General features: G+C 38.6%; 1 protein-coding gene across 7 annotated transcripts in view; it reads right to left on the bottom strand.

Moving 5' to 3' along the window:
- PDE4D (phosphodiesterase 4D) overlaps positions 1 to 14,658 on the bottom strand; it is a 1,423,826-nt gene that overhangs the window by 1,122,215 nt on the left and 286,953 nt on the right. The window contains exon 1 of one of the 7 annotated variants that reach the window (XM_084801386.1): positions 13,030 to 13,047. The exons of the other annotated variants lie outside the window; for them this stretch is intronic. The gene's annotated coding sequence lies outside the window, so the exon portion shown is untranslated. Of the gene's footprint in view, positions 1 to 13,029; positions 13,048 to 14,658 lie in introns of those variants that run through there. 7 annotated transcript variants of the gene reach the window in all.

The following is a 14,658-nucleotide window of genomic DNA, read 5'->3' as shown; positions in this document are numbered from 1 at the left end:
GGTTCATCCATGCTACAATGTGCATCCGCACTGTGTTTCCTTTGATTGCTCATTGCTTTGCAGACATTTGCGTTGCTTCCACATTTCAGTTCTTCTGAACAGGGCCACCGTTAACTTTTAGGTCAAACTTTTAATAAGACACATGTCATCATTTCTCTTATGTATGTAAAATATACTTATATAATCAAGTGAGTATAAAAAATACTAGGTTGTATGGTAACTCCATGTTTAAAATTTTTTTGGAACTCCCAAAATAATTTTCCAAAGGGGTTGCATTGTTTTATATTTTCAACAGCAACTAATAATGTTTCAACTTCTGTGGGGTTTCTAGTTTTTTGAGAAACTGTGAAAGACTGGGGTTAATTTTGGAATCTTTGTTAGACTATATAAATGAAACAATATAGTCGGGTTTTCTTTGTTGCACAAATTAAAATACTAATTAAGTCTTAATTAAGTCTTTTGATCATGAGGGAATTCAGAGTTTTTAGTTCATATCAGGTCCATTTTAGTAGTTTTTGGTTTTGTTTGTTTGTCTGTTTTAGGAACTTTTACATTTTATCTAAATTGTCTAATTTTTAAACACATAATTGTTCTTTTCACCTGAAGAACTTTCGTGAAGATTTCTGTAAGGAAGTTCTGCTAACAATTTAAAACTCTAAATTTTTTGTTGACTTGGGGATCTCTTTATTTCATCGTCTTCACATTAAAAGATAGTTTTGTTGGGTATAAGAGCCTTTGTTAGCCATGTTTGCCCTCAGCTTCATTGGTCCTGCTACCTTGTTTTGTCTTCTAGTCTCTACTGTTACTCAGGGGGAGCCAGCCCTGGAGACCCTTTTTTTTTTCCTCTCTGTACTTATAAGATCTACTCATTGTCTTTCAACCTTTTTACTATTTTGTGCCTTGTGTGAATCCCCATAAGTGTGTTTTACTAGGAGTTGATGAATCTCATAGATAAGTAGACTGATGTCTTTTCATTAAGCTTGGAGATTTTTCAAGCACAATTATTTTTCAAATTTTTTTCCTCCTCTCCTTTCTGGTATTATAGTTATACAATGGTTGCTGTGACTGATAGTGTCCCACATTTCCTTGTGATTTTGTTTGTAGTTTCTTGATTATTTTGCCATCTGGGTGCTTTACACTGCACAGTCTCTATCAAGATAAATCCCATTGAACCTCCTCTGTAGAGTTTTAAAACTCAGATTATTTTCATTTTCAACTACAAAGTTTACACTTATTTCACTTTAGTTATTTCTACCTTTGCAATGACATTATTTTTAAATGTTGTTATAGCTTTCTTTACTTTGAGACTATTGTTTCATTCAATTCTTTGAATATGTGTGTAGAGGGTGTCTTGATATTTTTGTTTGCTGACTGTGACATCTGAGCCTTCTAGAATGCAGTTTCCCTTAACTCGTCGTCTTTTCTGAGTTGGTAACACTTCTATGTTTCCATGAATCACTTTTAATTTTTGATTAAAACGTTTCTGTTGTTGAAAATAAAATACTTTCTCACATACTCTGGTGCCTCACCTTTGACCATATCCCCTGGAGGGGGAGACCTGGTGGCACTCAGAGGAAGGACAGCAGGTTACCAAGAAGAGACTTGATACCCTATGAACATATACAGGGGGAGGTAATCCCCCTCAGGAACAGTCATAGGGGAGGGGAATAAGGGGAAAAGAGGAGGGAAGGAAGAATGGGAGGATACAAGGGATGGGATAACCATTGAGATGTAACAACAATAAATTAATAAAGGAAAAAAAGAAAATAAAATTTCTGATTTTTTATAACTCCAGATACTGATTCTTGCACCTTAGCTTTTGTAAATGATGATTTCTCCATTGTCTAGCACACTGGGCTATTTCTGTAAAGTCAGTTGTTTCTTCAGGATGTCATACTCCAGGCACAGTCATCGGGAGGTGACAGTGATTCTAGAGGAACTCTTCATGCCCACCTCTTCTGTCTAATCTGTTAACCTATCTGCCTTTATCAGTATTTCACCCTATGATTAGCATCACTCATTATTATCTGCTTGCTCTGCCATGGGTTATATATCACCCCACAGTCCAAGCTAGTCATGTTTAGGCTCCTTGTAGGGATAGTATTTGAGGACAGGACCTGAGGCTTGATATATCCCCAAAGCAACTCTTCTTATCTGTCTCTTTCCCTCATCAACTCTGGTAAACTCCTATATAAACAATAGTTTATGAGTTGCTATTATAGAGTGACAATTTCCTCTTAATCATCCATTGCCAAGACTTTCATTATTTTCAACAATATGTTGGTCATGAACTTCCTTATGCTCTATTTCAAATAAAGTCCTTCTAACCTACAGGGAGATCAGAGTTAGATGACTAGACCCCCCCCCCCCGGCCTTGCTCTCTCATTTCTGGAGCTAACTGCTCCCCCATAACATAGGGGTAAATGGAGGAAAGAGCCCTGGAAGATTCTACAGCAGTGAACTAGAGAATAGAATCAGAAATGACTGTGGCCCACCTCTTCTAGGCAGACTTCAGTGCTGGGAGAGAGGGAGCCCCATGCTCTTCACATAGCTTGTAACTGTACCATCTTATACAACCATATCATACAGCCAAAACCAAACTGCTGATGTCGCTAAAATGTTATGGAGTAAACTACAGAGTTTGTAGGGATCTTACCAATTTACCACCCATGTTATTTCCCTCTTTTGGAATACTACATTACATATAGTTCAAGATCTTTGTCAGTGAAGACTCACCTTCAGTAAACCTGCTATTCAGCCGAAGATTCTTTGCTTCTAATGCTTTTGTTGGCAATGTCATTAGTGCTGGTTCAAGGGCATATCTGAAATGTGTATCATCCCTGGACAAAAACTCTACATTTTTTCAAGAATTGTCTCATTCTACCTTCATGGCTTTAAATCATTCTATAGTTTATTGCTTATTTCCTTAGGAAATTTAAAGACAATGGTATATAACAGATAGATTTTAATCCTTTATTGTTTTATCAAATAAAAAATTTCTAATGATGAGAATCTTGCTACTTGCCAAAAGGAGTGGGAAGATTAGGAAATAGATTTTTGCTTGATACTCTTTTGCTCCAGGCCTCTTTAGAGAACTTCTAAGTAGATAAAGCTGGAAAATAAATACTACTCTAGATTACAGGCTTAACATTGGCTATATAAATAAATAAAAACTTTATTATCATGTTGAAAATTTAATAGCTGAACTATTAATTCAAGCTTCATAATCAATATTTTCACATAATCAGCTTAGAATATGTTTGTTTCAAAGAAGGCTGTAGCATGCCTAAGAGGCTGAAAGTTCCATTGGCATCATTGGTAGGACATTTGGACTTTGTTTTTTGACTTGTTTGTATATTGGAAATCAAGTCAAAGAAGCTTTATTTAGTAAGCACATGCAATGCTTTTATGATTGGCTTTAGTGATGTCATCCGTGTTATTATGATTAGTTACAGATATAATGAAATCTGAGCACTTTGGAACAAGGCTTTCTCAGCCTAGTGAATTCTGAAGCCTTACCTAGCAAAGGATGCAACCATCCTGCTTTGGATTCTAAGCCAGGATGATTACAGTCTGGGACCCTCTCTCTCTTTTTCCAGACCCAATGATTAGTGTTCATATTCTGCCTTTGACATAGCATGGTGAAAACTCCTAGAAACCCTCTGGTTTAGCCTCTTGGATCACCGGAAGTGAAACTGAAGCCTAGATAGGGAAGTAGTCATTTGTTTGTTTCTTTCTTTCTTTTTAATTTTGTTTTAGAGGCAGGGTTTTACTATGTAGATTTGTCTGTCCTGGAATTTACTATATAGACCAAGATGGCCTCAAACTCACAGAAATTCTCCTGCCTCTGCTTTCCATGTATACGATAAAGGTGCATGTTGCTATGCCTGGCTATGGAAGTGGTCTTGATCAAAGTTATGTAACTGTTAGCTTTCTATCTATAGTAAATGCCTCTTAGATGTTATTATTTTCTTGGCCTTATTAAATTTCAAGCATTTGTTATATATCTCTTTGCTTTTAAGAAATAAAGCCATTTGTCTTGACAAGCATGATGGCTCATGCCTATTATCTCAGCACTAGGGTGGCTGAGGCAGGAGGTTCACTATGAGCCTAATCTACAAAGTGAGACAATGTTCAACCCGTGTTCCCATATGATATAACCAAAATAAATCTAGACAAGGGCTCATAATGTAGTCAAGGCTGGCCTTGAACCCACTGTGTAGCCAAGGCTAGCTTCAAACTCATGATGATCCTCCTGCCTCAACTTCCATCATTCTGGGATAACAGTCGCGGCCTGCTATATTTTAATTGACCAATTTATTTTTTACAAAGATTGTAAAACTATTCTATAGAGAAAGAAAAGTCTTGGGCAGGGAGGCTAGAGCAATCCACACAGATAGCCACTGATAAGTGAAATAAACCTCAACCAGCATGTTGCCATTTGTACAAAAGAAACCAGAATGGGTACTTTGGTACAGAAGGGGAAATTATGAAACCTTTGAGAATCAGAAAAGAATGATCTTGGTGAGGAGTTCTCAGGACTATAACCAGACCCAAAATTTTGTTACAGAAAATTATAAAAGAGGTGATTATGATGAGTTTTGTGTGTGTTTTACCCTAGCAATGTTGTATCAATTGGATCCATTTATTTCCTAATTAAATTGTCCAATTTATTTCCTAATTAATACTATTACATACTATATGTTAAGAAAAAAAAAGTAAAACCCTTCTGTGAGGATAAAAGACACACCCATATTTATAAGTCCAACACCAGCTAAAGCATTCACTTTGATAAAAATTATACATTGGACAATCTTTCTAAACTCAGTAGTTACTGTAAAATGATGGAATGGGGGCACGGTCAGAAGACAGAGGCACTTTGCTGATAGGACACGTGAATGGCCAATCAGCACCTAGCACTGTGCTTTCCATCTTTTCTGTGAAATCTCCTCACAACATCCTTTTCCATTTCCCAAGAGGGGTACATTTGTCACACGACCCGGCAAAAGAAGATGAAGACCGCAGGTGAATGAAGGAATGTCAATTGTTTGAGTTTATAACAGTGCAGTTAGATAGATATGATGGCCCACATCTGTGTTTTAGCGCTCAGGAGGCTGAGGCAGGAGAAGCGCCAAGAAATAGAGGTCAGCTTGGGGGACACAGAGTTCCAGGCCAGCCTGAGACAGAGAAGGAGACCTCATTTCAAAAATCAAAGAAATAACTCCAAAACACAAAAGTGTAATTAGTCTGATTTATACATATGTGTGTGTTGGATTTAGACAAAGAGGTGAGGATACTATCGTCCAGGAGAGTTGTTTAACGTGAAGATGAACAAAGGGGAGATGGGAGGCAAGGCGTATGAGTAGTACCTAAAAACTAGAAGAGGGAAACACGTTGATTCTTCCAGCAGGTCTACAGACGGGAACATGCTGTGCTAACACTGATTTCAACACTATGAGTTCAATGTTAGAGGTCTATCCTATAAACTTGGATAATAAAGCTGTTACATTAAACCACTAGGTTTATGGGCATTTATTACAACAACATCGGTAGAAATATAGTGAGATGTCCATGTGCGGTATGCAACTTATGATGGCAAGATTTCACTGCAAAGCAAATATATTGGTGCAATTCTAAATATTTGCCAAGATGCAGAGAAAACAGGCCTCTCATACATGATCAAGGGACCATAACTCTGAAAAAGTAACATAAATAAAGACGCATAGCTAAGCATGGGGCTCAGAGGTCAATCGCCTGCCTTGCACATGCAATGCCCAGGCTTTGATCCCAGTACAGAAAATAGAAAGAAAAAGAAAGGGAAAGGATCTGGGGCAAAAACTGAGCATTTATTCACAATACTACCCGGAATTTATTCTAAAATATTCATTCTAGAGAAATAAAATCTGTGTCTACAAAAACAAAACACCCCCCAAAACCCAAAATCTATGTGCAGCCACTTGTAGAAACTCATGTATAATTGTCAAAACACAACAGATCAAATTGCCCTTCGATGGGCAAATGACTAAAAAGTCATTACATCTGTACCAAGGAGTAGCCCTCAACAGCAACAACAACAAAAAGCAACTGTGGGTGCATTTGCAAAACAGCTTGGAAGATGGAACACAAAGACTTCTAGGATGTGATGTGGCACTGTGATTTTTTTTTTTTTGTATGTTTGCTTGTTGTTTTGAAACAGGGTTTCTCTGTGTGTATCCCTGGCTGTCCTCGACTCACGATGTAGACCAAGATAGCCTCGAACTCACAGAGATTCACCTGCCTCTGCCTTCAGAGTGTTGGGATTAAAAGCATGCGCCACCACGCCTGGCTTGTGGTACGTGTGATTCTTGACTGACAAGAGTGGATACACAGAGTTCCACATGTGATAAAAGGAACACAGAGCTACAGACTCAGAGGACCAACGCCCAGCTTCTGACTTGGAATCTGTACTACAGACATGCTAGCTGCAGTCATTAGGGCAAGCTGATGACGGTGCACAGGACATCCCTGTATGACCCTCCCATGTGCTGAGCATCTCAAATCATTATCCAAAAGAACATTTGGGAATATACAAACCACGAAGACAGACTGAAGGCTCAGTGTGTTCATCTACCTCTCATCCCATTCCCCTCCCTCCTCTCCTCTTTAGGCTTTCCAAATTTTTTTTCTGATTATCTTTTTCACTATGAATACATTGTTTAAAAATTGCAGAATGTTCTAAAAAGTTTAATTAACTGGTACTACCGTGGGCCTCCTTCTCTGAGCTCTTTGTGTATAATTTCTTCTTGCTTGCCTTTACGTTGTTGGGACATTTTCGCGTGAATATATCCCATGCAGCTTAGTGTTGCATTTGCTATGTTACGGTCCACTATCTGAACATATGATTCTGATTTGAGTTTTCTTTTATTGATGGGAATATATAAAACTTTCAGGATTCTGCTCTTACAGAGCAGCGTCAAAATAATTATCCTGTACATGTATCTCAGCAAATACACAGAATATTTCGAGAGTGTGTGCCTAGAGTTGGAATTCTTTCCTTAGGATGTGCATGATTTACTTTATTAAATAATTTCATACCATCTCACTTTTTAAAAACAACTTTAAACCACTTTCCTAGTTGATCACTCCTCATTATTCTCCTATATTACCACTAGTATTTAGTATTTCTAGACTTTCATTTTTGCAAAGCGATGGGTTTGAAATGGAAGTTTCAGTTTTAACTTTCCTTGACCTGGATATTAGTGTGATAAAGCAGGTGTTTATGCACTTATGGATCATTTTTATTTTCTCTTCTGTGAATGTCTTGTTCATATGCAACTCAATTGAATTTTTAAATCTTTGTATATAAGCATGTACGCCTTTTGTTGGTTATATGCATTACAGCTATTTGAAGCTTATACTATTTTAATATTAATGGTATATTTAGCTGTACATGTTTTATTTCAATATTGTAAAACTACAATTTATATTTCTTTTGCAGTTTGTACTTCAGTGTCATTGAAAATCCTCCCCTACTCAATGACCATAAAGTTCTCCCAACATATTCTTCTCCTTTAAAAAAATATAAATTCTTCCTAGACAAGAAAAAACATGAACTCCAATTTTTACTTTTCTGTCTACACTGTACCTGAGATTTTTAAGATTATTTTTTTAGTGTATTTTTAAAATTGCCATATTTTCCGGCATATAAGACAACTTTTTAACTCTGAAAAATTCACGCCAAAGTCAGAGGTCGTCTTATTAGCTGGGTACTTACCTGCAGCATTGCTTCCCCTTACTTCATATGTATGCATATAGTGGGGGGTGCTGTGGCAGGGTCCCCGCTTTGTGGGGGAGGAGCAAGCAGGGAGAAGCAGGCTGCACACATCTTCCTGTACCTTGAGAATGTGAGCGTGGATTGACTCTCCACCAGAACCCGCCCAATTCCACTCGGAGGGCTCCATACCTTCCTGTGGAGCAGTGTAGGCTGGCACTGGCTGCCTGTGCCCTGCCTGCAAATAGACACATGCCCGAGTCTGTTGCACAGGGTGTGTGTTGGAAGAGGGGTAGTCTTATACAGTATATTCTAAACTCTATATTTTTAATTGGAAAAATTGGAGGTTGTCTTGTATGCCGGAAAATACCAAAGCACAGTACATGTCTTTATGTGGATGTGCGCACATAGATGTAGGTATCCATGGAGGCTACTGATGTTAGATCGCACAGCATCTGGAGTTAGAGGCAGGTATGAGATGTACCACATGGGTACTGGGAAAACACTCCAGAGCTTTGGAAAAGCAGTGTGCCCTCTTAACTGCTGAGTCACCCATCTGACTCCCTCACATGGCCAGATCTCAATGTGTGTATGCTGTGAGTGTGTGAATATTTACACATTTTTTGCAGCTTTCTGTGTAAATCTTCCTCCTGTTTTTGTCACATGTCCTTAGACATGCCTGGTTCTGGACCTGTTACACACCAGCTTACCATTGCTGCTCCAATATTTGATCAATTTCTTTTTTTTTAATTTTTTATATTTTTACATATACATTTATATTATTACACATATATGCAATAGATTACCTATAGCAAGAAAAACTATGACATAATCAGGAATTATATAAATGTTACGTTCTTAGTGTTTTGGCTATTTGTATTTGACAGCCTTGAAGAAAACATCTTTCCTATCTTGGTGCATCTAAATTTCTGAATGTAAATCAAGCTCCATCACATATTGTCTTTATCAACTTAAAACACCTATCTAGACCTAAAAACATCTTAACCCTTAAAGAACTAGGTTTTATTGTAAAACTAAGCTACCTGGTCTTCAACTCCATCAGAGACTTGAGAAGGAATAAACTTGATTAGCTGAGTATGCCAGGAGTGCAGGTTAGTAGCTTTCCAAATGAGAAGATGACAGAGACAGTTTGCTATCTGAATAGTGCTCCAGTGGTGCAATCGGCTAGCGCACAGTACTTATAGGACATATCAATTTCTAAGCTTTTAGCATAACTTGAGTTGTGTGGTCATCATCAAAACTGAAGTGGTTATTACTAGTCCTCAAATCTTTACATCTTCTTCAGAACCAGCTTGCCAAATTTCTCAAAAATAATTCTATAATCTTATGTTACGTGTTAAAAACAAAACACTAAAAGCCAACTTTTTTTTTTCAGGACAGACAAAATCCATCAGCATAAACTCATTTTCTCAGTGTGCATAAATACACTGAGCTGAAATATGCTCACTTTTACTGCACTTTAAGTATGAAATACATTTCCATTTATTTAAGCTCCTGTGTGCCCTACACAAAACTTCTGCAATTTCATCTAAAAGGAACTTTCACACTTAGAATTCATTACTACATTTCTATAGTTTTTGTTAATTATTTTAGCAGTTTTATCTTGTGTGTATTTGTACACACTGAGAGGTGGGGCATGGGCATGTGTGCATGTGTGTTTAGAGGCCAGAGACCAGTTTTGAATCAATCTCTTCCCGAATCACTTTCCATCTTACTTTGGGTGGGGAAAGAGTCTGTTTATGAACCTAAAATTCACTGAACCATCTGGTGTATCTGGTCAAAATGACCCACAGTTCCTCCCTTTGTCCCTCCCTAGCAGTGGAATTACAGGCAGGCAACACTGCCAATCTTCACTTGCGCAAGAGGCGTGCATGTACACACACACACACACACACACACACACACACACACACACACACACTTCCCCTTCCTAGATTCTAGAAGACTAAACTCATGTCCCTTCCTTTGCTTGTCCAGCTAACATTTTACCAAATAAACCATCTCACCGGTCCCCATAATATCTCCTTTTAAACTTAATTTTCTAATAGTTTGCTGAAACATACAAATAACACTTACTTTGCATTATTCCTAATAGTTGTCCTGTAAAGTCCCTTTTTTTAAAAGCAGTGATAATTTCTTTTCTGCCTCTATTTCTTCATTTCCTTTCCATTCAGCACTGCTGACTGCCACCAGATAAACAGAAACAGCCCTGGATGCATCACTCTCTTGCTCCAGGTTGAAACATCATTTCTATCACGTTATCACTGACTTCTTTCTTGTTCAAATTCATGATAAGTCACCCTATTTCTCAGTCTTTTCAGAAACCAGTTAGGATTTGGGGTTTCTATTTTATTAGCACATACATTCTGCTTTGAATATATTTTCTGTGGGCTTTTGTTTTTCCTGTGTGCCTTCTAAATTCTTGAATTGGATGCTGAGCCTACTGATTTTCATCCTTTTATCTTTTCATTCCAAATACACCCATGTAAGGTTGTAGCTTCCTAGCTACCACTTTTTTTTACTTCCCCTGAATCTGTCATAAGTTAGAATTAACATTCATTTTAAATATATCCTAATTTTCACTCATTCTTGTTTGACTTATGAATTCTTTCTATCTGTTTAATTAACAGATATCTGCAGCCTTTTAAATTTGTTTATTCACGTGTATTATGATTAAATATTGTCTTCCAGAATGCTTATCAAAGACTTAACGAATAGTCTCATTCCTTCGCCATGTTTTCTTTGATATTTTTAGGCTCAGTTTCTTCTTTGTTTCTTCAAATTACTCCATATTGAATATTCAATCTTGTTTTGCCCATGAAGAATTTAAACTTCAACTGTTATATTTTCCACTTTGAGAATTCTAGTTCATGTTTAGCACATTTTATTTTTCCTACATTTGTAAGTCATTCATTATGTTTCATTTCCAGTACTGTAACATCAAAGATGTTAGATTTTTGACCCCACTTCTGCTATGCTAGCTTTCATGGAAGATTTTTTAAGTGTTTTATAATTCAAAGTTGTGAATTAATCGTTCAAAGATATTTTACCCGTGGAAATCTTATAAAGCTTGGTTTAATGGCATCTCTCCCATGATGCTTGCAAGTCATTTTTCTAAGTACCTCAGGAGTGCTAGAAACCTGAACCTCCCGGGGTTAGGTTTTCAAACTGTGATTTTATTATTCTATACATGAAGCACATAGAATAAGTCCGCAGGAAGTACAGTCTACAGCAATGTTTTTTTTTGTGTGTGTGTGGAATGTATAACTTTGTAAGGCGTGGCTCCCCTGTCCCTTCTGTACAGAAGGGTATGTCCCTAGTCCCTTTCACTCAAAGGCCACAACTGTACGTGTGCTAAATATCTGTGTTCTAATCCACAGTCTCAGTTTGGGATTTCTTATCTATACTTTGATTTGGAAAGCGAGTCCTGGGCATTTGGGACAAATAGCAACTCTCAAAGAGTCACCCCAGCCTCAGCTTAAATGGGCTGGTTTTCAACTCCATCTTTCTTTCTGACTCAATATGATGTCTTTATTTCCTTTCATAGTCAGATGTGCTTAGAACAGTTTGTCTGTTCCATCTAATATCTTGAAATATAGTGTAGATGGTGCTCAGACCATTAATCACATTTTTAGAACCAGACTAAAATGCTTTCCCAGATAAAAATCAGACTTATCACAATTGGCAAGCTTAATCCCTATAATTTAGCAATTGTACAACATTCTCAATTCAGATTTATATTATCATAGTGTGATACTGGGACTGAGAGATGCCTCAGTGACTAAGAGCAAGTGCTACTTTTTTTTTTCAGAAGACCTAAGTGCATTCCCAAAGCCCACACTCAGTGGCTCACAAGCCATGTAACTCCAGCTTGAGGGACTCCAACGTCTTCTGGCCTTCGTATACAAACATGGCATACACTCACATGGATAAACACACATACACACAAATAAAACCAAAACGCTGAAAGCCATACTATTTATCTTAGGCTTCAATTTCAGAAAGGCACATGGAAAAAAAACACCCTATAATTTAAATTCATAGATAGACCTCAAATTAGAAACTGAATTTCAGTTGGCTTCAAATAGATCCTTCAGAATTTTCTAGAGTCTCTCAGAAGTCGTCTTACCCTGGACTTTCCTCTGAATTACGCATATAAAATTTACTTCCTATTTAAGTTTCCCCTGTTTACTATCAACAAATCCCACTAGTTTGCTTCTCCATTTAAACTCATTCCATACAGCTTTTCTAAGCGCCTGGTAGATTTTAAGTTACTAGAGACGTGACCAAAATCCAGACAGTTCCCTGGACTCATGTAAAAGAAGGAAGGCATAAAAGTAACAAACAAAGTAGTAAATTTATTTTAGATCCCACCATACAAAATGGTCAGAGCTCAGTGGCTCTTCCTGGCCCACAGAGAGGCAACTTCCTATGATTCAACTTAACAGAATGTGGCAGGCAGTAGTCCTACGAGTTAGGAGGAAGACGGCAGGGTGAGCTGAAGGAAAGTGGCGGGGCATGTGTGAATGTGCTATTTTAGACAGCACAGCCTCTACTCTACAGCGCCAGTTAGACAGAGACAGGAGGGACGTGAGGAAATGAGTCATGTGGGCATCTGGAGGAAGAACATTCTAATCGAGGGAAATGGAGGTGGGGAGGCCCTGAGAAGGGGTGTACATACACAGCATATTTCAAGGAGCAGCAGGGAAGTCACGGGGACCTGAGCATAAGACTGGGGCAAGAGGAGAAAGAGAGGGTTCTCAATCAGGCCCTGGAATACCATGTCAGCCGTAGTAAGAGTGAATCTGCTCATCCCTATGGAGGTTCCTAGGAAGTACTTGGGTGCCCGTGTAACTTTTGTTAGTGATGAGAGACTCAACACATCCATGGAGCAAGATGGACACAGGGTGTTAGGAAACTGCTACACCTGCCTGGAGGTAACTTTAGAAACTTTACTTCCAAAGTATAATAAAAGAAACAGGACAGAGCCTGAACCTTCCCAACACCATATAATCTTTCTTTTACAAACATCTTTCTTATTAATTCCTTTTCACTACACAAGTATATTTCCAAGCGTCCATGTACTGACCATTTATTGATACAGTTATTACCAAAATCATCTCTCTGCTCCTGATCCCAAGGCGCAATGTCTACATCTTTCTAAATTCAGACTCCCAAACTCTGCATTTGCCTCACTCACAGCCTGACCCTTATATTTCTGTTCCTAATTGCCCCCGCCCCAGGAAGGGGCAGCATACCTGATCCACTTCCAGCTGGCAGTCACCGTGCAAGAAGTATCACCAGAGAGGGGACATGTGGCTCCAACAGTCACAACTGGTGCTTTCAGTCACTTCCCAAACTGTTAACTGACAAGTAGGCAGGGCCTGAGTCATGGCAGGAAAAGGCCATCCTTGGCCCACTGCCAGGCAAGGTGGCTCTTCTGAGTGCTCCTAACTCCATTCCTGCAGCGAGGCCACTCCCACAGACATTTCTACACTCTGCAACTCTCCCCAGGAGGAAGTTGCTCAGGAGAGTACAACCCCTTGGGCAGAAGCTGACCACAGCCTCATAGCATGTGGGTGAAGCTTCTGCGACTTTTGGCCCCATTTGCTTTACATCTTTATACAGAATGAGCTGTCTTCCACTGAGCGTTTAGATAACAATGGTAGGTAACCAACCTAGTAACTAAGGCATAACTGGCACTGCAGAAACTCTTGCCTGCTTCTCACTACAGTGGGCCACCCAAGAACCAAACAGAAATGCTTGTACAATGTACTTGGCTGACATGGCAAGTTACGTCACAATCACTCATCGACATAGCTTGAGTTAAAAAAGAATCCTAAAGTTGAGGCGGCATGCAACCTGCAAGCTGGCTAAGGAGAACGCATGGCATTCAAATGTCACTAAGCCAGTCTTCTGCTACAAGAATTCACGCACTTCAGATTTAACAGCGCAGAGCCTATGTAAGGTCATAAGAAACAGAATCAAAATGAATATGCAAAGCCTATACTCTGACAAAGCACTCTGTAGAAGTATAAGTAGACATACCATTTTATGAAAAAAAATTAATTCCTTTGTATGGGAAAATGGAGGAAACAGAAGTCCAAATATATATTTTTTTTCTTCTCTACTCATAAGCACAGCAGAACCACACATTTTAATACTCCAGGAAATTAAGCTGGATCTGAAGGAATATTAGAATATAAAAGGCTAGAAATTACAGTCCTACCTCACAAAGCATTTATAATGCGAGGTAACGTTAAAAATAAATGGGAAAGAACTACCCCCAAATCCCTTTCTATGACCATCTGTCTTATGCTCAAACATGAGGCTCTCTCAGCGCTCTGACAGGCACTGTGACCCAGAGGACTCAAAGGTTTCTTTTTCCGTAAACATAGACACTAGCATTGAACACATTTGTTGTGCTGAAAACCAGAACTGATGTTGTGTTGTTTTTTTTTTTTAAGCTCTTTGCAGCATAGATATTTTTGCAAGTGATATGAGAGCAATCAAACTGAGACAATTTAACTTGAACACTCATTGCACATAAAAGCATGTTCTGCTTATGAGACTCAGCCCTTAGCTCACGAGGATATGTATCTTGAGAGACATCACCAAGATGTAAGAGGTATCAGCAACCACACAATAGCCTGGGTCTAGGCTCAAAGGAGCTCTAAGATTTGTGCACAAGGGACATGGTATCCCTAGCCCTCTTTGCTCCTGACTTTGAGTGCCACTTTCAGGTGTTTGGTGTGGTGCTATACTAGTCAGCTGTATGCTACGTAGCACAATAACCGATGCAGGCTACTTATGAAGAGGGAGTTTACTTAGATCATCATTATAGAGATTCAGAGTCCAAGATGAGACCAACTTACTTCTTTAGCCTC

This window comes from Acomys minous (genome assembly GCF_964271855.1).
Source record: "Acomys minous genome assembly, chromosome: 11".
NCBI lineage: Eukaryota > Metazoa > Chordata > Mammalia > Rodentia > Muridae > Acomys > Acomys minous.
This window is presented reverse-complemented; position numbering and strand designations above follow the sequence as displayed.